This window comes from Triturus cristatus, chromosome 9 (assembly GCF_964204655.1).
Source record: "Triturus cristatus chromosome 9, aTriCri1.1, whole genome shotgun sequence".
NCBI lineage: Eukaryota > Metazoa > Chordata > Amphibia > Caudata > Salamandridae > Triturus > Triturus cristatus.
Window position 1 is genome coordinate 302,028,448 of NC_140592.1, and position 24,743 is coordinate 302,053,190.

The window sequence follows — 24,743 nt, forward strand, 5'->3', positions numbered from 1 at the left end:
TGTCACACCATAATCGCATACATACATGCTGCGGATATTTGGCTCTCGCTAAAGACCTATGATTGGGATGTTATGTTTATTACGGAAACTTGGCTGAGAGAGAGCTCAAATCCAGATATTTTCCTAGCCATCCCCATAGGCTATAGAATAGCTAAGGTTGATAGGGCAGGTAATAGGCTCGGTGGTGGCCTGGCGGTAATTATGAGGGAAGGATGGGAAATTTCATATAAGAAAATTGAAGACATTGGACCAACAGAGGCCATGTCTTTCTGCATTCAATTTTCCATAACCTCCTCTATGGCAGGGCTCTTGGTCTATAGACCTCCCAATAATGTGTCCACCTACTGGCAGAAACTGTATGACTGTATTGCCAACCTTTCCCTGAGGCATACTAATTTCACCGTTCTTGGTGATTCTAATGTCCACATGGATATTGTGAACTGCCCTTTAGCAGTCCAATTAAGAGATACCCTTAAAGGGCTAAACCTGACTCAAAAGGTATCACGTCCCACTCGTGTAGCTGGTCATACTTTAGACCTTCTTTTTACTAATGACCCCATCATTCAGGTGGAGGAGCCCTTACCGGTGACCTGGTCGGACCACTTGTTGGTCACGTTCAGGCTGACTTGGAAGGTCTGTGACAACTATATAAGGTCTATTACGGAGAATAGGTGGAACTGGAGGTAGGTCATACCTGAATCTATGGGTGGTGAATTACATCGCACCTCCCCCGAACTCTCTGGTGATCCCAACCTCGATGCTCCTCTCTTTAACGTTTGGTTCAACTCAGCCCTTGACAAAATAGCCCCCATTAAGACGGTTAAATTATCTAGGAACAAACCCCTGGTTTACCATGGAGCTTCGTATGGAGAAAAGCCTTTGTAAGAGGATCGAGCGTGTCTGGAGAAAAAACTATGAACCTTCAGCCAAATGTGAATACAAGGCAGCACAGAGCAAATTTCACAGTTTGAAGCGTAAGATCATTAGGGACTACGTGGCAAAGCAGATTAAGGACTCTGATAATTCCCCTAAATACATTTTTAAGATAGTTCAAGGCTTTATGAAACCTCAGGCCTTGAAGAGCACTATTCTCCCATCTGTGGCTCTCTGTGAAGAACTAGCTATTTTCTTCCAGAATAAAATTTCAACCATTTACTCTTCCTTTCCTGTATCAGGTACTTCTGATATTGCAACTGATCCTATGTCATATAAATGGTCAGCCTTTTGCCCGTTTGAGATGGAGGCGTCCGAGCAATCAGAGGGACGGGTCCTCAATATCTGAAGCGGAGACTTCAGAAATACTACCAAGCTAGGGCACTCATATCTAATAGCTGTAACTTTTTGGTCATTCCTCGTTTCATGAAGGCAATGACCGGTGGCCGTGCGTTTTCTGTAAAAACTGCTACCCTGTGGAATACTATGCCCAATCACCTGAGAAAAATAGATGCGGAAATCCTCTTTAGGAGAGCTCTGAAGACTTGGCTTTTTGGCCTGCCCTAGATATGGTGGTCCTCCCTGGTTTCCTCTTCTCTTAAGTAGGATGCTAGCGCCGGGACACTTCCGTTGGAGGTAGACGTGCGCTCTACAAGCTTCAATAATAATAATAATACAGTACATTGTGTTTAGTCTGCAATATCTTCCAAACTGAAAAGTATTTGTTTACCTAAAGAACATGCAGAGAGTTAAAGTGATCCACACCAAAAATGCTAATTGCCAATCCCTTCTGTTCCTGACATATGATCCCAAATAGTGCGTATGCTGCAAGGGGTTACCATTCAAATACCATAGGGGCAAATAGACTGTTATCCCACGGCAAAAGATTAGGAGTTCTTGGCTATCCTCTGAACTTTACATTTCTCCTACTTTACCTTTCTTTACAGTCCTTGCTTTGCTGTCACTTTGCTTACATTGGAAATTGCAGTGCCTGGTTATTATTGGCATATGATTTGTGCAATTGGATATGGTTTACGAGTCCTGGCTTGTTAGGCAATAAGCAGCATTTCCTACTCCGCCTTAGCAACGCTGATAAGTGGAAAGAATAATCACCAAACTAAAATGACTGACTGGGGGGGCGTGGCCAAAGCGGACGAAAGATAGTGCTGTTCCTGTCCTCCCTTCCATTATCCCTCATCATCCATGCCCTGACAGCTACCTTTGAACCTCCTGCTTGCTCTACGGAGGGGCCCGGTGACCGAGTTGCCTGAGAATCGGAACAAGTACGCTTGAGGCTCTGCGAACCAGAAACTGGGTCTGCCCCACTGGTAGTGACCCTGGTGCTGCCCCCCCCCATCTTTGAGGGACTCGGCGTGTCCTCGGGTCTGCCCTGGAGATGGTTCCGTCTCTTGCTGTTTCTCTTAGTTCTGTACAGATGATACCCTGTTAATGTCGATGCTGCCCCTACTGCTTCCACATAGCTGGAACAGCTGCCGGGCATCAGGGTCCTATGCAGAATGTGAGCTCCCCTTGGGCTTATTGGTTTCAGCCTCCGTTAATACACGATATGTTTAGGGTAACAGATGCTTCCAGGGAATGGGGTGGGAGGGGACATGGGGGGGAGGGGGTAGTTGGGATGTATTGGTTGTTTGTATGTTTGTTTTGACATGTTTAACCATGCACCACACTGACGGTGTTTATCCCAAACCGAGGGTTCATAATCTGGAGCAGTACCGCCGGTGCACCCCTTGAATCTCGGTCTCTCTGGACCTTATGGTGTCCTCGTGTGGGTATTATGTCCACTCATTGATGCCAGTTAAACTACTCTCCTGGAATGTTAATGGACTCCTGGATCGTATTGAGGTCGGTTGTTCTCAGATATGTGCAGCGTTTTCAACCAGCAGTGGTTCTGCTCAAAGAAAACTCACTTGCGGGTGCCCACAGTGCCCCTTTCTGTGCTGTTTTGGCTATGAGGGAGAATACCAAGAACCTTGGGTCCTTGCTGCATGGTGATCTTGCACCTATGTGGGGAAGCATTTGGTCTCCTAGTGAATGATCCTAAGTCCCCTCTGGTGCCCATTTCTGGAGAGGCTGACTGTTGGACCTGGTGATCTACAATCCCGGTGCGCCACTTGTTTTCTAAGTATTTGGATGTTTGTTTCCAGCTTCCCCAATTTGGCTAGGAGCCTTAAACTGACTACCTGGTCTACTGGATGACTGGAGACCTACAGAGGTGGAGTTGCCTGCCGTTAAATGCCCTTGGGAGGATTGCCCTTTTTAAAATGATGGCCTTAACCCTTTTTTCGTATATATTTTCTCCAACCCATTCCAGGAAGTTGATTTCAAGCCCTGACTTCTAAGATAAACCCATTTGTCTTGTGTGGCCTTCCTATAAAGCAGTGTCGAACCCCCCCCCCCCCCCCACACCCCCCCCTCCCTCCCTATGACGGAGGAATTGGCACTGCACCCAACCCCGCCCGTGGCAGGGGACATAGTTGTATCATACTCCCTGGCCTGGTGGGCTTTACCAGGTGGGATAGAATAGGTATTACTCACCTTGGGGATGTTTGGGTGGGCAGTGGCATATATACTCGTTCCCGGCGCTGCAAGAGCAGTATCAACTCAACCGAACCAGGTTCCATACATATCTGCAGCTTTGACATGCCCTATTGGTCAATATTCCCTTGGGCTCACTGATCCGAGAATTTACGCCCCTTGAGTCTGAATTGTTGATGGGGAGGCTGGGTAAGGGAGCCACCTCCCGGATTGAACACTCAAGACCGCATCCCTGGGCCTTGGTGGGAGATGGGAGGCTTGGGTGGGTGAACTTGGAGATGAGGAATGGCGTGAGGTGAGAATGGCCCTAGGGGACTGGCTCCAGGGGACTGGCTATCTCTGCGCAACTCCGATTGGTCCAGCTTAGTTACCTTCATATTACAAACATGACTCCCCAACACCTCCACCAAATTGATGGGGGTTCCCAGGCCAGTTGTGCCTGTTGTTCATTGCTGGAAGTGGTATTCTATCTTATGATGTGGTCCTCTCCGAGAGTGCCCCCCTTTTATGAGGTCAAGAATGAGCTTTCTGAAATTCTGGGCCTGCGGCTTGACCTCACCCCAGAGATTGCACTTCTGGGATTGCTGGAAGATGTGGGTGGGGGCAGAGGATGTAACGCATGTTCGAGGTGGTGACGCTAATTGCCAAACAGGACATATTGTGCAAACGGAAGTCTTACACCCCCCCCCGCCTGCCCCCTCTACCCTATCAGGAGTGGAGGGAGGTGAACTTTTGTACCCACCAGGAACGCCCCATTTACGCGGTCAGAGGCTGCTCTCCCAAATGTGACAAGATTTTGGAGCAGGTCGTTGTCTTATTATGGTCTGCATGTGTTGATCCACTGATTGTTACCATTTAATGTCACTGTTGTGTCAATTGATGGCATTTAGTCATGTGTGTATTAGTGTTACAGTTGTAAAATCAATAAAAATAGATTATAAAAAAGATGACCATGATTCACACAGACAGCCAACAGTACAACTTCTATTAGGCTCCCCAAAGTGAATAATGATAACGACTCTGAAATTAGGTTACTTTTTACCCTTTACCATTTACCCATGGGCTTGGCATGAATATGGACTTTTTAGCGTACACGGTAATAAAATAGAAACAAAAATGTGTGTGTATATATTATATATAAACACACAGTCACCTCAACAGGAAGTGTAGGAGATCTTCGTTGCCGATCGTACATGGGTATTTGACTCTATTTGGAAATTTTCTAATTGAGAAAACTAATGCGGGAATAGAGGTGGTTCATTAAAGTATTCCAATAGTAAAACCAGGAAACTACTACCGTGGAATGGTAAAGTCCTTCCAGCTACGAGTTTAGCTACCTAAGATTCAGTCACTAGGGAGCAGTCTGATTTTCTGGAGCTTAATTTGGAAGTGTATTTTAAAATGTGAAAAGGTGGAACTACAGTTTTCAATAATTGGAAAGTCAGCCATCTTTGAAATGATATACCTACCTATGTTTTTATGTATTTTCCAAAACACTCAAACTTTGTGATAGATTATGCTGTTTTGAAGGTTCAGAGAATTAGATCAGGCTTTGTAGTAGGATGGTAGATCTCATATAAAGGTTAACTGCCATTTACTGGTCTGTTTCTAAGGGAGGCATATTGCTACCTAACTTCCAGTATTATTCTTGGGCATCTCAGTTAATTGTGACCAGTGATTGAGCACCTACACCGATTGCTGAACCTTTGTTTGGTTAGGCAGGCAGGGGGAGACCAAACATACTTTCATTGCTTGTATGGAGCAAAAGGGTAACCTCCTCTGAAAGCTGTAGTGATTTTAAAATGTAGAAGACTGCCTCAGCATAAATTGGATGAAAGGATAAAATGACTAAGATGATCCCACTGTAGGTACGACCAGTGATTGACAATTTCTAAATGGTTCCAGCTCTGGAAACCAGCCAGCCCCGTCTTCTCTTCACTTTGTGGGCTATCTGGGGAGATGGGGCCTTGCCATTACTTGCCAAGTTCCAGGCAGAATTTCGCCCCATTTAGCACTACCCCTGTCTCGACACTTGCTGATTACTTTGTTTATTGGCCAGAACTTGATGACAATACTCTGCTCAAAAACAAGGTGTTAACATCCAAAATAGATAAGGCGACGGTCTCTTCAACATATGGTACTCCTATGAATTACACACCTGTCTGCCTGCTGCTTCTTGGGAATAGGTGGGCAGATGATCTTGGTACTTTAGGGTATGTGGAGTCGGAGGTGGTCTTAATGCATCTCTGAGAATTCACCATTTGAGCCAACCTGTGACTGATCCACCTAAAACACTTTTCAGTGTTTACTATAATTGGAGTAGATTACACAAGGTGAGAAATAGTGGACCAAAGGTGCTTGAAATATGGGGCAGGGAAAGGCACATTCATCTGTACTGTATGGGAGTGCAGAGAAGCATGAGGTAGCAAACCAACTACCTGCGGACCTAGGGTAGGAGTTCTATTAAAAAATATATTTTGCAATCCTAGACATACCAAACTATGTCGACAATACCAAATATAAATAGTCTGTTTGCTCACTGGGGATGATGATATCTAGGCGAGTGATTGCTATAGAATGGGCAAATAGGCCCCATCATATGAAGGTGCAGTTGTCTGCGGAGTGGATCTAGTGTTTGTAAACAGAACTGTATGAGTCTAGGGGACGCATTTGGAAGTTTAAGAATTTGTAAGGATATGAGCAAATTTTCTGGAGGCTGGATGGAGACTGAGAAATGGCGGTGGAACATCGCAGTGCATGAGCTACCAACAGAACTACCCAGGCGCAAAAAGTGTGGAGTGTTCTGAACTCGAGCATCAATTGGTAATGGACTATTTACATGATATTCTGAAACCTGAACATTAATGACTTGTAAATGGAAACAGTTGATTTGCATCTACATGAATTCCAGTGGATTGTGTTGTTCAGCATTGAAATGAATATTAAAACAAAAATGTATTTAAAATAAATAAAAAATAACTTGCACCGCTTCATACTACTCTGGAACATGACTCTCCTCTCAAGACTTCTTCGTATAATTGATAATCGCAGTATGCTTGCACCAGGTCTCCAAACCTTACACAGCATGTGCAATAAAGAATTAACTCCAGTCAACACACATTCAACAGGGTGCTCAGAAAGGCAACCAGGAACAGTATACAAATCTGATTGTTTCATGACCTCGGCGGTGGTAAGAAATGCCACATAAGTGATTCAGTTATGTGATTTAAGGCCCATAAGAGGTAAGCAAACAATTGCAAGTTATTACGAGTCTTTTATTGTTATTGAAGTCTTACTTTTAGAGATTAAGTAACTGAAAAAGAAAACATATTTTGGCTCTAATAAACATTCATGTAATATTCCTTCACCATGTTTTCTTTTTTGCTGGAGCATGTTGGATTAACCAAATTATGACCCGGTCATGCCATTTGTCCCTCTTTTAATACTTTCCAGATAAGCCTTTTATTTAATCCACTGAAATCTTAATTTCAGACTAAGGAGTAGCCAGTATTCTATGAGTGGCACTCTGAAGTAATTCCATAGCGAATGCAAAAGGTGATAGATGGATTGCTTGAATGAATCCCTATTAATTACTCTGGGCTGCATTGTTCCAGGACCGCAGTGCCAGGCTGGTGGAAGAGAAAATCCTCTTTCCGAAGGTATCCAGCCTCTTTTATTCCCTATCCGGTGGTGTGGTAGTGAAGGTGCCAGCATTTATCTTGGAGGTTGAGACCTGGACCACCAGGCCTTCAGGGGGATCAAGCAGGCCTGGATTTGCATCGTTGTTCCCTCACGTCATCCGATGAATGTGACTGGTGTGGAGAAGTCAAAACGCCTCTACGTGTCTGACTTCTTGTGTGATTTACCGGAAGAAGTCTAGGAATGTGATGACGAATGGCGCTGGCTACTCTGGAGGTTATCCCGAGACCTCCCTTGCGTATGGGACCTGGACCGGAGCAGTGTCGCATGGCGAGCAGCCAGAAGCTTTGTGGCCTGTTTGTGGATTGCCCTTGGGTTCATGGTGTTCCAGTCCGTGCAGGCCGGGAAGTTGTCCTGCTCTAGGCACCACAAACACACCAGGTGGAGGTTGATCAGACATTTGCCTATGAGAGGCACCACACGGCTTGAAACTGGTTTGTTTATTTTTTTTATTTTTGTTTTATTTTTTTTGCAAAGGAGACAAACACAGATGACATCAACAAACAAAATACACTATTACATACTTTTTCATGTGCATTTCAGTACTGAGAGGGAAAAAGAAGAGCTAATTAGAAAAAAAAAAAAGGATAATAAGCAGTAACAAAGAATAGTGTAAATTTAGTAGATCACTCCTGATTCATACCATGCCAAATTGCATCAATTTCCGTAGCGCCTTAAAAGCTCTGACCTTTGCCAGAGCTTTTTCTTGTTCAAAGACCTTGACAAAGATGCTCCACCATTCCATTAGACGGTTTTGAAGAAATCCATGCACGGCCTATAGCAAGTCTAGCGGTGACTATTACTATAGCTATCAAAGCATCCTTCGTGGGATCAGTTATCGCCTAAACCCAGCAATATCTCTCTAATAGTGAGGACAACATGCAATCCAAGACGGTTTCATGAAACAGACATGACCTCACGCCAAAAGACCTCTAGCAGAGGGCATGTGGCGAACATATGGGCAATTTTGGCACCATATTCTCCACATTTAAGGCAATTCGTCCTATTGCTTAGATTCTAAGTCGTTGCTTGTCCCCATTTACTTATCTTATCAGGTGTATAGTACAGCATACAGATAGTTTTAAATTGTTGAAGCCTTAAAATTATTAGACCATGCTGCATCTTTTACTGTAGTCAGTGCAGCCTCTAAAGTTGTAGCAGGTACTTCCTCAGCCAGAATTGCACTCCATTTGCCCGCTAGAGGAGCAACCGAATCCGATCTATCCTGGCTGAGAAGCCCATACGCGACACAGATTGATCTTTTCTGAGGAGGTTCATGAAAAAAAGCCAATAGATGCTGAGGTTCCAACGTCTTGAGCCCTTGTGATCTCACAAAATAATCCCTAACTTTGAAGTAGTTATAAAAATGTTGGCATGGTATCAGAAAAGAATCCCTCAAACCTTGGAAAGTACGAAAGCCATTACCATCATAGAAATCCACTGGTTTATCAACCCCAAGGCTAGCCCACTGTTTTGCGACACTATCTTGAAATATGTCTGGGAGAAGTGGATTATCCCACAGCGGGAACTTAGTGAAATAAGTCCGTAAAGCATACATAGTAGCTATTTCCCGCCAAACAATAGCTAAATCCCTTAGTGTCTTGAAACTTACTCTCTTAAAGTAGTTTGGGTCGTGTATTCGATAGAGAAACCTGCAGTAATCTAGGTTTAGCAGAAGTTTGACTGAAATCTTGGTCCTTGTTCGAGAAAAGACTACGGAATCTGCTCGCAAAGGAAGCCCAATGATACAATTTAAAGTCAGGAAGTGCAAGACCGCCTTGGTTAAATAGGTATTTAAAAATTTTTGATAGCCCGACGAGCACGCCTATATCCCCAGATGAAGCTGTCCACTGCCCTGTCTAGTTTCTTAAAAAATAGATTTGGCACTTTCAAAGGAATGGACCTAAATAAATAGAGAAACTTAGGGAGGATTGTCATTTTAACAATATTACTTGGCCCGATAACAGTAATTGGTAGCCTGTGCCAATTCTTACATTTCTTAACTGTCTCTGTCAACAGTACTTCATAGTTTAATTTGATGGTGTTTTGAATCTGAGGGGTAATACAGACCCCAAGGTATGTGGCTTCTAGACCAGTGCCCATTATAGGTCTGTCTGGTTTAAAGTTAAGTAAGAGCTGAGTTTTATCGATATTCAGTTTATATCCTGAGAAAGCGCCGAATCTATCAGCCTCTGAAGTAATTAGTTCTAAAGAACGAGCTGGATCAGTCGAGAAAATTGCAATGTCATCTGCATAAGTGTAAAGTTTTAGTTCATTAAGTCCATGAGAAAGTGGTAGAGTAACTTGATTCATCAATAGCTTCCGAATCAAAGGTTCAAGATATAAAGCAAACAGCAGGGGAGACAGAGAGCATCCCTGTCATGTACCCCTCTTTATCCAAAAAGCCCTAGACTGTAAACCAGCATAGTTTACTTTGGCCTGAGGTGAACGATAAAGCGCCTTTACCCATATCAAGAATCGATCGGGGACTCCCACTGCAGTAAGAGTAGACCAGAGACAGTCTCATGCCACCCGATTGAACGCTTTCTCTGCGTCCAATAGTATCATACCTAGTTTGACATTGATTTGCTTGGCCAGATCAAATGCCATAATGGCAGTATTAATATGGGTTGACATCTCTTTCCATAATAAAACCATGCTGTTGCCCTGAAACCAATTTCACCATAAGTGGAGAAAAGCGATTTGCCAGAATCTTTGCAAACAGTTTGGCATCAGTATTAAGTGAGATCGGGCGGTACGATCCACAAACTGCTGGTGGCTTCATCTTCTTTAGGACAAAAACATGTTTGTGATCTCCCAAGAGGGTGGTATCACACCCAATTCCCCTATTTCACAAATAACTTTAATAAAGAGTGGGGTTAGCCTGTTTTAAAAAAATTTATAGTATTCATTCGGGATCTGATCTTCACCCTCTGCTTTACCCAAGGGAAGAGATGATCAAGCCAACCAGATTTCCTCGGCCGATATCTCTATTTCCAATTGGGCAGCATCCTGAGCTGTTAATGAGGATACTCAAGCACTCCCCAAGAATCGAGAAACCTCCTCTGATACTACTGGATTCGAAGGAGCATAAAGATCTTCATACAAAATTGCAAATTGCTCCAAGATCGCCTGGGCTTCTGTGTATAAAACATTATCCGCCCCTTTATTTCAGTAATCTTACCTTTAGTCTTTTTATCAGCGATTTTATAGGCTAGGACTCTACCCACTTGTTCACTATATTGGTACTGTTTAGAGCAAAATGTATTAAAGAGAGGTGCCACTCTTACCTTAATAATCCTGAATGCCGCTTCCTTCGCTTCTATTAGTTTGATGTAGACTTGTAGCTGATCTGTGCCCTGTCTTTTAACAGATAGTGCGTGAGAGAGCTCTAATCTAGTTAGTCATAAGAGCCACTTTGGCAGAAGCGTCCTTGGTTTTATTTTTAGTCAATATAAATTGCTGAGTAATGCCCCTTATGAACGCCTTCATGGAATCCCATACCATATGGGGAGGCGCGGTGTCGATATTAAAATGCAGAAACTCTGCCAAGAGCTTCCCCATGTGTAGAATATACTCGTCATCGGATAACATAGCGTGGAAAAGAAAAGGGCCGCCCAATCTTGGCAGAGGATGTCAACTGAACTGTTAGTAAAATAGGATTGTGAACTGAAGTAATCGTAGGACAGGCCTCCCTCTTAGCTGTGCTCAGAACTGTATTACTAGCCCAAGTCATATCTAGCTTTGAGTATTTCCCATGTGTATAAGAATAGAATGTAAACCCTGGAACATCTGGATACAAAACCCGCCAAACATCATGAATGTCATGCAAACGAGCAAGTTCAAGAATAGAAGCCCGTACTTTCTGCATTTAAAAAAAATATATATTTTTATTAACATTTTCAATTCCAACAATATCTGCAATACCATATGGTTTCGTTGTTACATATATCACATCTTCCAACTGTAGCCATACCTTGAACTGCAAGGACTTGTTCGACAATATGTCAGATTTTTGCTCAACCGTCTCTTTGCCCACACTAATACCCGATATATTAATGTCTCCTATATACACCTCAACTAGTCGGAGTCGTCCGAGAGTTTCTTCCAGTGGGGGATCACAAATGTTTCCCCGATATTCATTCCATTTCCCCCAGACCCGTGTCCATTTTTTGGGGCAGCTTCTATGGACATATACTGATTTTTCAGTTACCATTAATTCGTCCATACCACGACACCATCCACTTAGTGTGGGAGTCTGCCTGGCTCCCCATAGTTGTGCCATATTTCTTTTAGCTAAAGCCATACCAAGCGCTACCCAGGTTTGTGCTGCATGATTAAGATCTGTAGGTTCCCAGATGTTGAGTATGCATCTCTTCGGCTCAGGCGCCACCGTTCTACCTGTGACCTGCGAGATTGTGCGCATGATTGCTTTTCAGTATGTGTCAATTTTTGCGCATTGCCAGAGTATGTGTCAGAATGTGCCTTGTTCCCCAAATTGTCGGATGCAAAGTGGTGTATCTGTCCTGTGCAATTTGTACAGTAGTGTCCTGGTGTAATATGTACGGTGCAGAACCTTCAGTTGTACTAATTTAAATCTAGCAGGGGTCGCCACCTCCCTTGGGGATGCCATAGCTGCCTGCCAGTCAGCCTAGTCTAGTTCGCCCAGATCAGTCTCCCATCTAGTTTTCAGGATTGTTGTCGGGTCCGGTTGGTTATTTATAATTTTCTTGTAAGTTAATGAGATGGCTCTTTTCGTCATATGATCGGTGAGTAGCCTGTCCTCGAGGGGTGATGATTCTGGTAGTTGCGTGCCCTGTGGGATCAGTGCCGTCAGTGTATGTCGTATTTGCATGTATCTGTAAGTCTCTGTGTCTGCCAAGCCATAGTTATGTTGCAATTGTGTGAACGGGATAATCTCACCCTTCTGCCATAAGTCCTCCACCTTCGAGATGCCTATTAAGTCTCATTGTCTGAACCCCTTCGTATTCCGTAGCTTGCCTAGTTTTTTTGTGTCCCATAGTGGCGTTGTCTGCGTCCCTCCCATCCCCGGTCTTTCTGCGCCTCATGCCAAATCTTAATTGTATGCGCTGTCTGCCCTGTAAGATTCTTTGTTTTATTCCTATTGTAGAGTTCCCCCATCATACCGTCCATACCCAGGATATATCTGTCCATGTGATAAGCCGGTTCCTCCTGCGCGGTGTGAAGCCAGTGATTTATTACCGCCAGTTGGGAAGCCCAATAGTATGTTTTGATGTGTGGGAGCGCTATGCCTCCAAAATACCAGCTTTTAACCAGTTTGTGCATAGCAATATGGGTTGCCTTACCGTCCCATAACAGCTTGTTTACTTCATTATTAATTGCTATGAAGTATGATGGAGGGACCGGAAATGGTGTATTTTGTAGGACGTATGAGAATCTGGGGAGCGCCATAATTTTAAAGAGGGCTGCCCTGCCTAGCAAAGTAAGTGGCAGGGACCGCCAGTGGAGTACGTCCTGGCGGAATCGCTCCAGAGGTTTCATGAGATTTTCTGCAATGAAATGCGCGTCCTGACATGTTATATGAATGCCTAAATATTTAAACCCTTCGGTAGCTATCTATATGTCACAATTACGCGGGAGTCGCGGGGGAGCGCCCGAGAGTACGAAAATGTGTGATTTTGTCCAATTTATAGTATATCCGGATACACGCCCGTATGCCGCACAGATATTCATGAGGCAGTTAAGGGAGCGGGTTGGCGAGGCCAGATAAAGCAGAATGTCATCAGCATATAGCGATATACGGTCCTCCCATCCCATTTCCCACCTAAGACCACGGATTACTGGATCTTGCCATATCCATGCCGCCAAGGGTTCCAATACTATTGCGAATAGGAGCGGTAATAATGGGCAACCCTGCCGTGTCCCTTTTGCCAGTGGGAGGGTAGCTGAGATGCGCCCATTGGCGACCACTTGCGCCAGTGGTTTTGTATACAATAATTCCACCCATCGCATGAATTTGGGTCCTAATCCCAAATGGTGAAGAACCACAAACAGAAAGGGCCGTTCGACCGTATACAATGCCATTCGCGCATCCAGAGAAAGAATTATGGCGTCCTCTTTGATAATGGATTTTCGCGCCATGACACTGTGGACCCGTCGCAGGTTCAGTGCCGTGTTACATTGTGGCATAAATCCCGATTGGTCCGGGTGAATCACCATTTCCAAATATGGCTGCAGTCGTGTTGCAAGCACCTTGGCTAATATCTTAGCTACTGCGTTAAAAAGGGAAATTGGCCTGTACAACATGCAACTATGTGGCGGTTTGCCCGGCTTGTGTATCGCGACTATCGTTGCCAGGCTTTGATCTCTAGGAAGTTCACCCTTCTCTAAACTATCGGTGTACATGTTAAGTAGGTGGGGCGTCAGAATGGCAGTCGTCTGCCTATAGAACTCCACGGGAATTCCGTTGGGTCCCAAGGCTTTACCTGCGTGTAGTGCTAGTATTGCCCGCGTCAGTTTGTCTTGCGTAAGGTCCGCCTCTAGTGCTCGTATCGCTGCTTGGGTCAGCGTTGGCATTTTTATATCTTTCAGAAAGGCTTTATTTTCATCGGCTGTGGCTGTCGGTGTATATATGTGCTCATAATGGGTCGCTAGTTCATCTACTATGGCTTCGGGATCTGAGGTCGTGATTCCACTTTGTGTGTCTAGCTGCGCTATCCACCTACTGGCTCTGTCCTTTTTGTCTAGCAAGGCCAGGAGTTTGCCTGCCTTGTCCCCTTGTTTGTATACTGTATGCTGTGTTGTCTTAAGTCTGGATTTTGCCTCTTCCCACACAAAGGTCTTATATTCTTGTTGTGCTAGCTGGAGCCCATGTGTAGTTGCCTCAGTGATATCTGAGGCATGATCTACTTCTGCCCTCTCTAACTGCTCTTCCAGCGCTTGAATTTGCTGATGTTGTTGTTTCTTGTGATGTGACACCAACGAGATTGCCTGGCCACGTAGGACCATTTTATATGCTTCCCATAGTGTCGTTGGTGACTCCACCAAGTGTTCTTTTTCGGCGAAATATCGTTTTGTGGTGGTAATTAGTTTTTTTTTAATATCCTTAACCATTAAATAGTGCGGATACAGTGGAAAAACCCTGCGCCTACCCGGGATGCGTGAAGCATATGTCATCAGTACTGGTGATTGATCCGATATTCCCCTAGGCAGGTGTGTTACGTCTATTATCCTTTCCATCCCTATCGCCAACGTAAATATATAATCTATTCTTGACACGCTGTTATGGACTCCTGAATGGAAGGTATATTGATGCTCGTGTGGGTGTCTGGCCCTCCAAACATCGGTTAGCCCAATTGCATTAACAAAATCCTTCAGCTTGGGACTGGAACTGCGGGGCCCTTTAGATTGTCGTCTGTCTATGGATGCATCAATGACTGCGTTGAAATCTCCCCCTCTGATCAGTTCTCCTTGTGGGAGTGAAAGCAAGAATTTGTCTAAGTCTGGGAGGGTGGAGTTGTGTAAAGCAGGTGGGATATAGACCGAAACCAAGTTATATTGCCTTCCCTCCCATTGGCATGTAACTGCTGCAAACCTTCCTTGGTCGTCTGTCCAGGTCTTTTGTACTATTAATGGGCATCGTTTCTGTATTAAGACTCCTACTCCCCTCGATCCAAAGGTAAATTCTGAATGTATTGCCATTTTATAACCCCATCTGCCCAAAGCTTTACAAGTGGAGCCTACCTAGTGTGATTCCTGTATCAGTGCCACCGTTGGTCCCTTCCTTTTTATGTATTATAGGACTAGACCTCTCTTTATCTTGTCCCACATTCCATGACATCACTGTGAGGTGCATGGTGTTCCTGCTATTGTCTATTTCGTGTGGGTTGTCTGTTGTCATTGATATCCCTTGTAGGTTTGGTCCGTGTTATCTTACTATCTTGCATGGAGGCTTTGTTGAGAATGTATGCAGTGGGATCGATGTGTGTGATATCCCGTCGTTTGATATGCATTTGAACCTTTTGAAACAACAACACCTGTGAACGATACCTAACCCCCTCCCACCTTCCCTGCCCGGCGGATTCCACACTACCCACCACCCCAACTGAGCAGAGTGCTTAGTCCCCATAACTTTGTACTGGCGTGCCGGCGGGGGGGTGGGAACCATTTGCGACCAGTCCCGGTCCCCCCCTCAGTAGTGTAGTATTTCCACAGCTGTATATACGTCTCATTCTGCGACCTAGTCATCGTCTTCTAACAGCTTCTGCAAGCGCGGCACCACCCTATGAAGCTGTGGAGCTGTTATCTCGGTTCTTCTCTGGATTAGGCGGCCCTAACTTCTACCTCCGGGCCGTCCCCTGGGGTCCAATCCTGGCTTCAATACCTCTGCCTATGCCATCTATGCTTAATTTGAGTCTTCCTGTATGTTTTTATTTAGTGTACCACCGGTTGCACCCTTTCCTGACGAGTCTGATTCCGCTGATCTTTCTGTGGATTGCCTGGGCCTCTCTGCTGGTCCCCGGTTTCCCTTGGTCTTGCGCCAACCTTCCAGCCAATCTGTAGCTTCCTCCGGCGATGTGAAGAACCCAGTCTTTCCCTCTGCCTCTACCCTCAGTTTTGTGGGGAAGAGCATTGCGTATTTAAGTTCTCTCTTCCTGAGCTCTTTCTCTACCTCCAGGAAGTCACGTCGTTGCTTTGTTACTAGCGCTGTGTAGTCCGGGTATATCTCTACTTTGCTATTCTCTACTTGTATAGGGGGCGCTCTGCGCGCTGTCTGTAGAATGGTGTCACGGTCACGAAAGTTGAAAATTCGTGCTAGTATAGGCCGTGGTGGGGCTCCCGGCCTGGGCCTCCCACCCGGCACTCTGAGTGCACGTTCCACCGAGAAGAAACTCGATAATCCTCGAGGTTGGAGTTTAGTTTTAACAAGGTATTCTACAAACCGGTCCAGAGCCGGACTGCGTATATTCTCTGGCACTCCCACTAGGCGTATATTATTGCGTCGTGAGTGCCCTTCCTGGTCGTCAAGTTTTGCCTCCATTTGTTTCTGAGCTCTTTCCATAGACCTTACTCGTCTTTGCAGCGTCGCTGTCTCCGTGGACAAGGTTGCTGTCGTAGTCTCCACCTCTTTCAGTCTGTCACTGATTTTAGATACGTCTGCACGCAGCAGTGTAATGTCCGTGGATATCGTTCCTATCGACGTTTGCATCTAAGTCAGCGTGTGCATTATATCGCGCAAAAAGTTATTTCTGTTGGTTGGTCGGAATGCGTGCCATCCTCACTTCCCCTGTGAGTCTCCGGGGTCCGATGTCTATCTCCACAATTAGCCATATTTTTTTTATTTTGTTGCTTGTCGTACGTTGGCCTCTTCCTCCCATGGTGTCGGGGCCAGCCGGCAGGTGTAGCTTCTGGGCGGCAGGAAAACTGGTAATCGCCGCTGCCAGACTGCGCGGGGAGTTTCACGCACGGCCTTTCGGTCCCCCCCCCCCCCCCCTTCCCCGCCGTCTGCTGTGAAAGGTACACTGTCCTTGATATACCCTCCGAAGGGCTAGTAATTATTTCCGCATTTACAAGTACTATGGCAGCCTGGATCTAGCTGCTGTGTGGCTGCATGATCTGTTTTTCCCCGGATTAAGGAAGGTCTCTGGGAGCCCAATGCGCGAACGGGGCCGCTTCTGATGTCTCTATGCCTCCCTTAATTGTTCGTCACTCCATAGAATTTATGCCGCTCCAGCCACCATGAGCCTACACACACTCCTTTATTTGGCGCCAGGCACCTCTTCCTTATTATGCCTAATTATGGCTCCAGGCCATGAATTAAAAGTGGGGGCCGGCAGCGGGGTCTGTTTGCTCGGCTGCCTTCTCACCTTCAGGCTTGCATCAGCAGTATTCCCGGTATAAATGCAGCTCCTGTGGTCTTTCCCTCATCGGTTTTAGACTGTGCCCAGATGCGTGCAGTCCGATTCCTCTGCCTGTTCTCCCTTAAGTATCACCCCTGACTTACGCGCTAGGCTGGCCGCGTCTCGTTTTCTGGGTGCCTTCTCGGGAGGACCAGTCCCGTCGGAGCACAGACCCGGGTCCTCGATCCCTCCGTTGGTGCTGGGCGTGAAATAGCATGCTTCGAGCCCTTTGGTAGAAGCTCCGCCGCTGCCTTCCCTTCTGCTGCGCCCGCTATGTCCGTCTTTTACTCCTGGCCTCCTCTATGCGTGCCGCTCTATTGTACGGGAGTCCCCGTCCGCGGCCCTTGCAAGCAGGCCGCGATCGTGGCTTTGTTGCCGTGGTTCTCCCGGTTGTGACAATGGCCCCAGACTGACGTCGATTTCTGCTGAGGCCTTCCGGCGGCCGATTCTTGATTTTAAATGTGCCGTGTTAGCGGATTCATGCCAGGATTTATCGGGAGAGACGCTTGTTGCCGCGGAGCTCTCCTAGGCTGCGGCCATCGCTGTTGGCTGCATGCCACGCCCCACTTTCTGCATTCTTAAAGACGGGCGCCAAGAAGTTGAATCTAGAGTTTGATTCATAACGCAGTTAAAGTCACCCATGACTGTTAGAGTCCCCTGGAACTCTAGCAGAGTTAACAGAAGAGTATTGAAGACAGCTGGATCATCAATATTAGGTCCATTAATCCCCACTAAAACATATTTACTGCCATGGACCACAAACTGGTTTGCTTCTTGAGTGACATGACCTAAAAGTGTGAGAAAAGGCACAATAGTTGAGCTCGACAAAATGGTCAAAACATTCAGTCATAAATTGACTGATGTGAGCTCATCTGGAGCTGATCTAATGGCATGGAAAAGAAGGAACGGAGGTCTGCGTGCTGGGGTGGTGCCTATATAGGCACTGCACACTTCAATTCCGGCATGGACTACGCAGACCCCACACAGAGCCGAATGATGCTATCTACCTGTGTGCAAGGGGATTGCTCAGTAATCTCCAGCTCTGGCTAGACAATTGAATATACTACGGTCTTGAGACCTGGCTCTAAAGATGGTTGTAGTCATGTGCTTGTAAAATATTTTCCTGTTGACTTAATTTAGCATCTTAGATCCTGTTTATAATATAGACCAGTGTATGATACGTGGCTAGCCCATCATACATGGCTAGCCTTGTGGCTGTCTTTATGTATAGTTTTGTACAGTTTCAGAACTGGAGTAGCCTTTGGGAGGCACTTAAGTATTCTCTTATGAAGTTGGGGACATGCACTCTGGAATCTGCCTGCATACTAGTATCCTGTGAGCTCTCCAGACCGGCGCCTTGCCACATTCTGTGCTTGGCTCGGGATCAAGGAGTTGCATGTGCAATACACCTTATTTTCCACCTGTTTAAGTGGAGTTCCTTTTCTAGCGTCATATTAGTTTGGCCAGAGTGTTGCTCCTTTAGCTTTATATTAGGCGTACACTAGAGTAAAGAAAGGTTAACTCTGGATAAAATATCGATTTCTAAATATATCAAACTCATGAAGTCAGAAGACCAGTCTTGGCATTGTGCATGTTAATGCTTCTGAATACGTTGGCTGTAGTAATTTTTACAAGCTGGTTTAGGTCGATTTGGCGAGCTCTGTTGGCACTTTTGAATAGTGAAGCTGGTATCGCAAGAGTGAACACGGGTATAAGGTGATTAATTCTTGGTGCAATATTCCTTTCAATGAAATTAACCTTCACCCATGTCAGGCTGAGCAGAGTCTCTATTTATTATCTGGTCATCTGGCTATCGCAGTTGATGAATGATATGAAAAATGAGTGGACTCCATTAGGTTCACAAGTATTCCTTTACATTATCTCACTTCTTAACCTATCTTTTGTCAAACAAATAAATCAAGCTTGAGAAAAGCTTTTAATATGTCCAATCATTTTGAATCTCGAGGCCTCAGAAGGAAGTATGCAAGTAATTAATGAGCAGGAAGAGGTTGTGTGCGTTTCACCAGTCCTCCTGCATAATGCCTCTGTAATTACCTTTGTTTTCTTTTTCGAAATAATGAAGTTTCCAGAGCAATAATAATAAATGAATTTAAAGTATAAGGTATCTGACCATTTTCAGAGATTACATCTGTGAGTGAGAGTGAGAACCAATTCTGTTAAAGCAGAACTGCTTAATGTGTATCGCTTTCATAGAAATAAATCCATTTAGTCAGAATGACCACTTAAAGTGAAAGCTATTACTCGGAAAAGTGGGCTTGCGTTCTTCAGTATTTTTTTTTACTTTTTATCATCCTGATTGGTATCTGGATTTTTCTTTTTCAGACGGTCGCCTCCTTCATATATTCTATGGTCGCCCCATACAAGTTCCTCTCTATCCGGAAGGAAATTTGCTGTGTGAAGTAAACCTACTGAAGTGCTCTCTGGATGTGTGCTATAATATTGTAACCCACAGAGAGGCTCCCATCCCTTTTTAGGTCTCGCCTGGCGTTGCAGTGCAAAGCGGTGCTCGCTGGGCGAGAGATATTGTAAGAGAGTAGATTTGAGAAGGGGACTTGAAGCCCCGCCCCTCATTTTCATTGGCTGGCGTCGCCTTTTATACCAAACGGTGGCCTGCCATTGGAAATTAGTTCTTTTTGTTGACACCCTTTTGCCTTTTCGTCTGGCCGATCCGGACAGGGTCGCCGGCTTTGCTGCTGTCGCAAAGCAATTTCTTATCTTTATGGGGGCCATCTGTTTTCACTCCGCCCGTGTTTATTTTTGCATGGCGCTTTCACTTCAAGTGAAAGTAAAAGCGCGATGCAAATATAAACAAGCGGCTGAGTGAAAACAGATGGCGAGCGCTTGTTATTCTATGCTTTATTCCGGGTTTTGCCGGATTCAAGACACTCGAATGTTCTGCAGCGAAGAGAAATGAAGAGAGAAAGGAGAAGATTTGCCAAGGATCACACAGTTAGATCACATGGCGTAGCAATAAGTGGGTAGTGTGTCACATTGAGGCCGTCGCTCTAGCTGGCAAGTGCCCGCAGTCTCTGCAGGCTGCTCGGCATGACTGAACTTGATCTTCCCCTCCGGCCCCTGCTCGTCCCCTCCTCGCTCTGCTGTCCCCGTGCACTCACACCTGCAGTAGGCCTCGAGCGCTAAACTCTTGGGTCTCCCACATGGGTCCTGAACCCTCACCGGTGCTGGCATTACCGGCCGCGTGACAGCTGGAGTGCGCTGTCAGTGACCCTGCCCATGTGCGTCTCGGCATAGCAACACGGCAGGTAGCACTGGAGCCCACTCAAGTCGTGAGTTCTAGACGCCAGGGTGCAAAACCCTCTCATTTCACACAGCGGAATTACAGCGCGTCTCCCATTGCCCTGAATGTCAGGCAGAGGAAGCGTCAGGATCACCACATACACAACACATGGCTACTGGCTTTGCTGAGTGAATGCCCCTTCAATGGGAGTTCCCTATGCAGCGCACCTAAAGTATGCCAAGCATTGCACATAATTCGCACCATTCCCAAATGGTGAGCTAATGATACCCACATGCACATATGTTCCTTTAATGTCTACGTAAAACACACTCTGGATGCCTGTCAACAGGAGTGTTCAGCATCTGTCCCTGATTTGAACTTTTAGGCGAGGGCAGCTGAGAAGTAGCCACAGGATGCCTCCCTGCTGGCACCCCACCGGTGCCCACGTCTGGTCCAGCCCGTGCCGCCCCGACTGGCAGCAGCGCAGCGCCGACCCTGTCTCTGAGGCGCCTGGAGCGAGGCTCATTCATTGCCAAGCCCGGGATGGATTGCACAAGCGATGCCCGGCTCCCGGGGCGGCCCCCAGAGCACAGTCTGCACATTCGCATCCACTCACAGCCGCGGAGCACCTACTAACATCATCACATTTCATGCACTTGGTGCCTTTCTTCAGGCTCTCGGGGACCCTGAAATGTTTGAGCTGCAACGCGTGGACACCTGGCCGAGCCCCAGCCATTTTCACACATGGATCCTTCAGAGCGCGTTGAGATCAGAAATTCTCAGCAAATGCACAAGCAGGATGTAAACAAAATGAGCAATACAATAAATTTAAAAAATCCGATTCCCAGCTGGCTTGAGATGTTTTCGGGTGTCTCCCACAGAGACGGCAGCTGAGGTCCAAGTGTCAGGTAAGTCGGGGCGGTCCCTGCAGCTGGTTTCAGGTAGGCGCAATATGTGAGGATCCACTAGCTACAACCGCTTCCTAAAACCAAGGCTGGTCTCGGTTTTTTAGCCGTGAAGAAGAGTAGATTTTAGGCTGGAGACCCCTAAAATAAAGCTATTTTGAGCTTTAAAAATCGGGGATCTCCCACGCGAATCGGCCCTTTTGTTGGCATGTATGTACCTCTCACAGGTGATGTAAATCTTAGTATCCTCACAGAGCGTTCATGCACAGAACATGCATGTCGTCATACCCTCACAGAGCCTGAACGCCAGTCCCTGTTATCGAGCATGGTAGTCAATATACCCTCAGTCATAGAGCATGCATGCCACCGTACCTTTTTCTGAGCATCACCAAAAAACAGTTTGTATGCCCTCTCAGAGCATGCATGTCACGGCACGCTTTACACAGCATGGCATGCCATTGTGCACTTACCGAGCATGCATGCCACAGCAGCCCTCACACAAATATCACTGTGCTCTCACAGAGCAGACCTTTCTCTCCACGTCCCCTGCCGTCACAGAGCACGCATCCGGCCATCAGTGTACGTCCTTGGTGTGCCCACACGGACTGTGCTGGCCTCGTCCTTGTATTGGTAGCCCAACATGAATGCATGGGGCAGCAGGTGTACAATGGCCAGATATGATCTCATGATTGTCCCTTTGATGTCCCAGTGTGAATGGTGTGTTTGTTGTGCAAGAATTAAAGCAGCATAATTGTTCCTTTGAGGCACCCGTGGATAGAAGCCATTCCTTGTGTGGGTCACTTTGGGGTCACAGCTAGATTGCCCTCTCGTGTTAACCAGTACGCATTGGAGGGGTGCTGAAAGGTGTTTTTTAGCAGGTGAGCTTATCGGTGGGGTTGAGGATGAGGAAGCAGTAGCAACACAGGTCAAAATCAGACCACCTGGACGTAGTAACCAAATGCTTGCAATGCAAATTATCAAATATTTTTTTTCTTTTTAACCCTACACATACACTTGATTGGTACGGGTACTTCCAGGCAGGCAAGTTTACTTAGAACAGGTAAGCAAACTTTTTATTTTTATGTAAATCAGCAGAAATGTTGGTTCATATTAGCACAAAACATATACTATTGGCTTTCAATTACTGTAAAATGAAGATATAGTTAAAAGCATTTGCAATGCAATAGGTCTCGCATTTGCGAGAGTTTAAGCTTATAGTATTTTAAATGACAATGCCTTTTATTTATATTTTAAAACCCAAACCTAAATAAAAGGCATTGTCATTTACAATGCCAATAGCTCAAATTCGCGTAAATGCGAGACCTATTGCATTGCAAATTCTTGTTTCTTCCGTTATTGAGTACATTTATATCTGTTTCCTGCTGCTTGCAGTAGCTGGGCAACTGTGTAGCAACATAATGTATCTGTTTGAATCAAAGGAAGGAAGGCACTAGAATGTGTTCGATTTGGAACCGAAAAAGTGGTAGGGGGAAGAAGCTGCGAGTGGGCTCAGGCTGTAGTTAAAGTTGAGTGTAAAGTAGAGACCGATAAGAAATGGGACTGCTATTGACGGTGAAAGGATAATGAGTTAAGGGCAGGGAATTGATTTGAACGACAAAAGTACATTCCCTGAGCAGTAGTGAAACAAAATCAGTTTCACAATAGTGTTTCAGTTAGAAGTTCCAAAAAGAGTAGAAATGTCCAATATCCATTCAAGATCTTTATTTTTCAATTTTCGTAGATGTTCACGGAGGACTTTGTTAAACCACAAGTTCCATTCTTGAGTCAAAACAGCCAACACGTGTTTCGTCCATGGTTACAATATTCCATAAAGACTTCTTCAGGACTGTAACGGATAATTGTATAAACTCATTACCATCAGCCTTATACCTTAAATTATTTTAAATCTCCACTGAACTAAAGAATTATATAAAGGAAACCGAAACAATAGTCATAGAAGAACTTAAATTGTGACAAGGATTACCAACCACCAAAGAGCTAAAAAGTAAAGCCATAGTCCACACAATAGTGCCAGTCAGTAAAACACCACCAAACAATGAAGTTGAGATTAGTAAGAGAAAAATAGCACACTGTAGTGTTTAAAACCAAAAACCACCCAAATTTCGCGCGATATTTTAAAGGCTACCAACCTTAGACAAATATCCTAGTAAATTGTATCCTTGAATCTTCAATGTCTTAAAAACGGTAATTTTATTCCTTATGTATAAAATTCTGAGAGGGAAAAAACATACAGAACTTATAGTTGCCAGGTTGAGCCATATCGTAAACCCTAGCTACCTTAGGATAAGAAGAAGAATCACTCACCAATTGCAAGCACGTTATCCCAAATTCAAAGGTATTATGCACCAAGAGCAATAATTCATGGGCTACATATCACCAACATCCTCATAATAAAATAACACCTGATTGAAGGAAAAACACAATTTCAATGTTAGGAGCCCCCTCTCTCCAAACCTGTTAATATCACCTAAAACCAATGACCAATGGACTGACTGGGTTTAAAAATTCATATGTAATCTTAAATAATCCGCATAGCATCACTGTCCTCAAAAGAAAAGAGTCGACAAAACCCCCCCCCGCATTAAATATCGTAATAGACCTACGAAGAAATTTTAACAAATTTTAATCTTCCCTCTCAATTCCCTTGAAAAAGCCAGAGAAAACGGCAGGCTAGAGCAATAATAAACTCTCACCTCCCGTATCAGGGCATGAGTCCTCTCCGTAATCTCCCGGACCGCAAATGTGGCGTGTAACGTGGGCGCCATGTTTTAGGTCTATTTGTTAGAGCCGCGTATGATAAACATTGACGGCGGACTAACCCACTCTCAAAATCCACTACAGGCGCCATATTTGAAAGTGCAATAGTTAAAGCGTTACCATTATAAAAATAACACTAATTCATCAAAAATACATCCGATTCTACCCATATAAAATATCTTAATATTAAACCATTGAGTAAAATAACCAAAAACATTTAATCCGCTATTTTTACAAAATATCCATTAGAAGAAGCTGGCAGGGTCGTACTCTCTTGTAAGTCTAACTAACTACGATACACATTAAGTAATCGTGATTGAAACCCTTAAGAGAACTGTCCACATAAGGACATGATTGATAAGAATAAAGTTAAGAAAAGAGGAAGAGACAAAAAGAAAAGGACCAAAGGATATAAAGAAAGGGGGAGAGACTAGTGATTGACAGAAAGGTAAATCAACTATAGAGGGCAAAGTGGACAACACCACCCGTAACCCACTAAATATAACAATATCCATGAGCTTAACATATCTCTTAGTAAAAAAGCACATTTTCAGGTAATCCCAAGAAAGCAACATACTGTACTATAACTCAGCAAAGTGCTAATATCAAGCAAAATTCATCGCAATTAAGGACAGAGACTTGACATATGTAACAAATAATTACTAAATGAATACATTAAATGGTCATACACTCTATAATTATTTTCAGTAAATATAGATAGATTGTTATAAG

General features: G+C 44.9%; 1 protein-coding gene across 1 annotated transcript in view; it reads left to right on the forward strand.

The window, feature by feature from the left end:
- LOC146797778 (mediator of RNA polymerase II transcription subunit 29-like) overlaps positions 1 to 24,743 on the forward strand; it is a 73,997-nt gene that overhangs the window by 20,166 nt on the left and 29,088 nt on the right. The gene's annotated exons all lie outside the window — the stretch shown is intronic.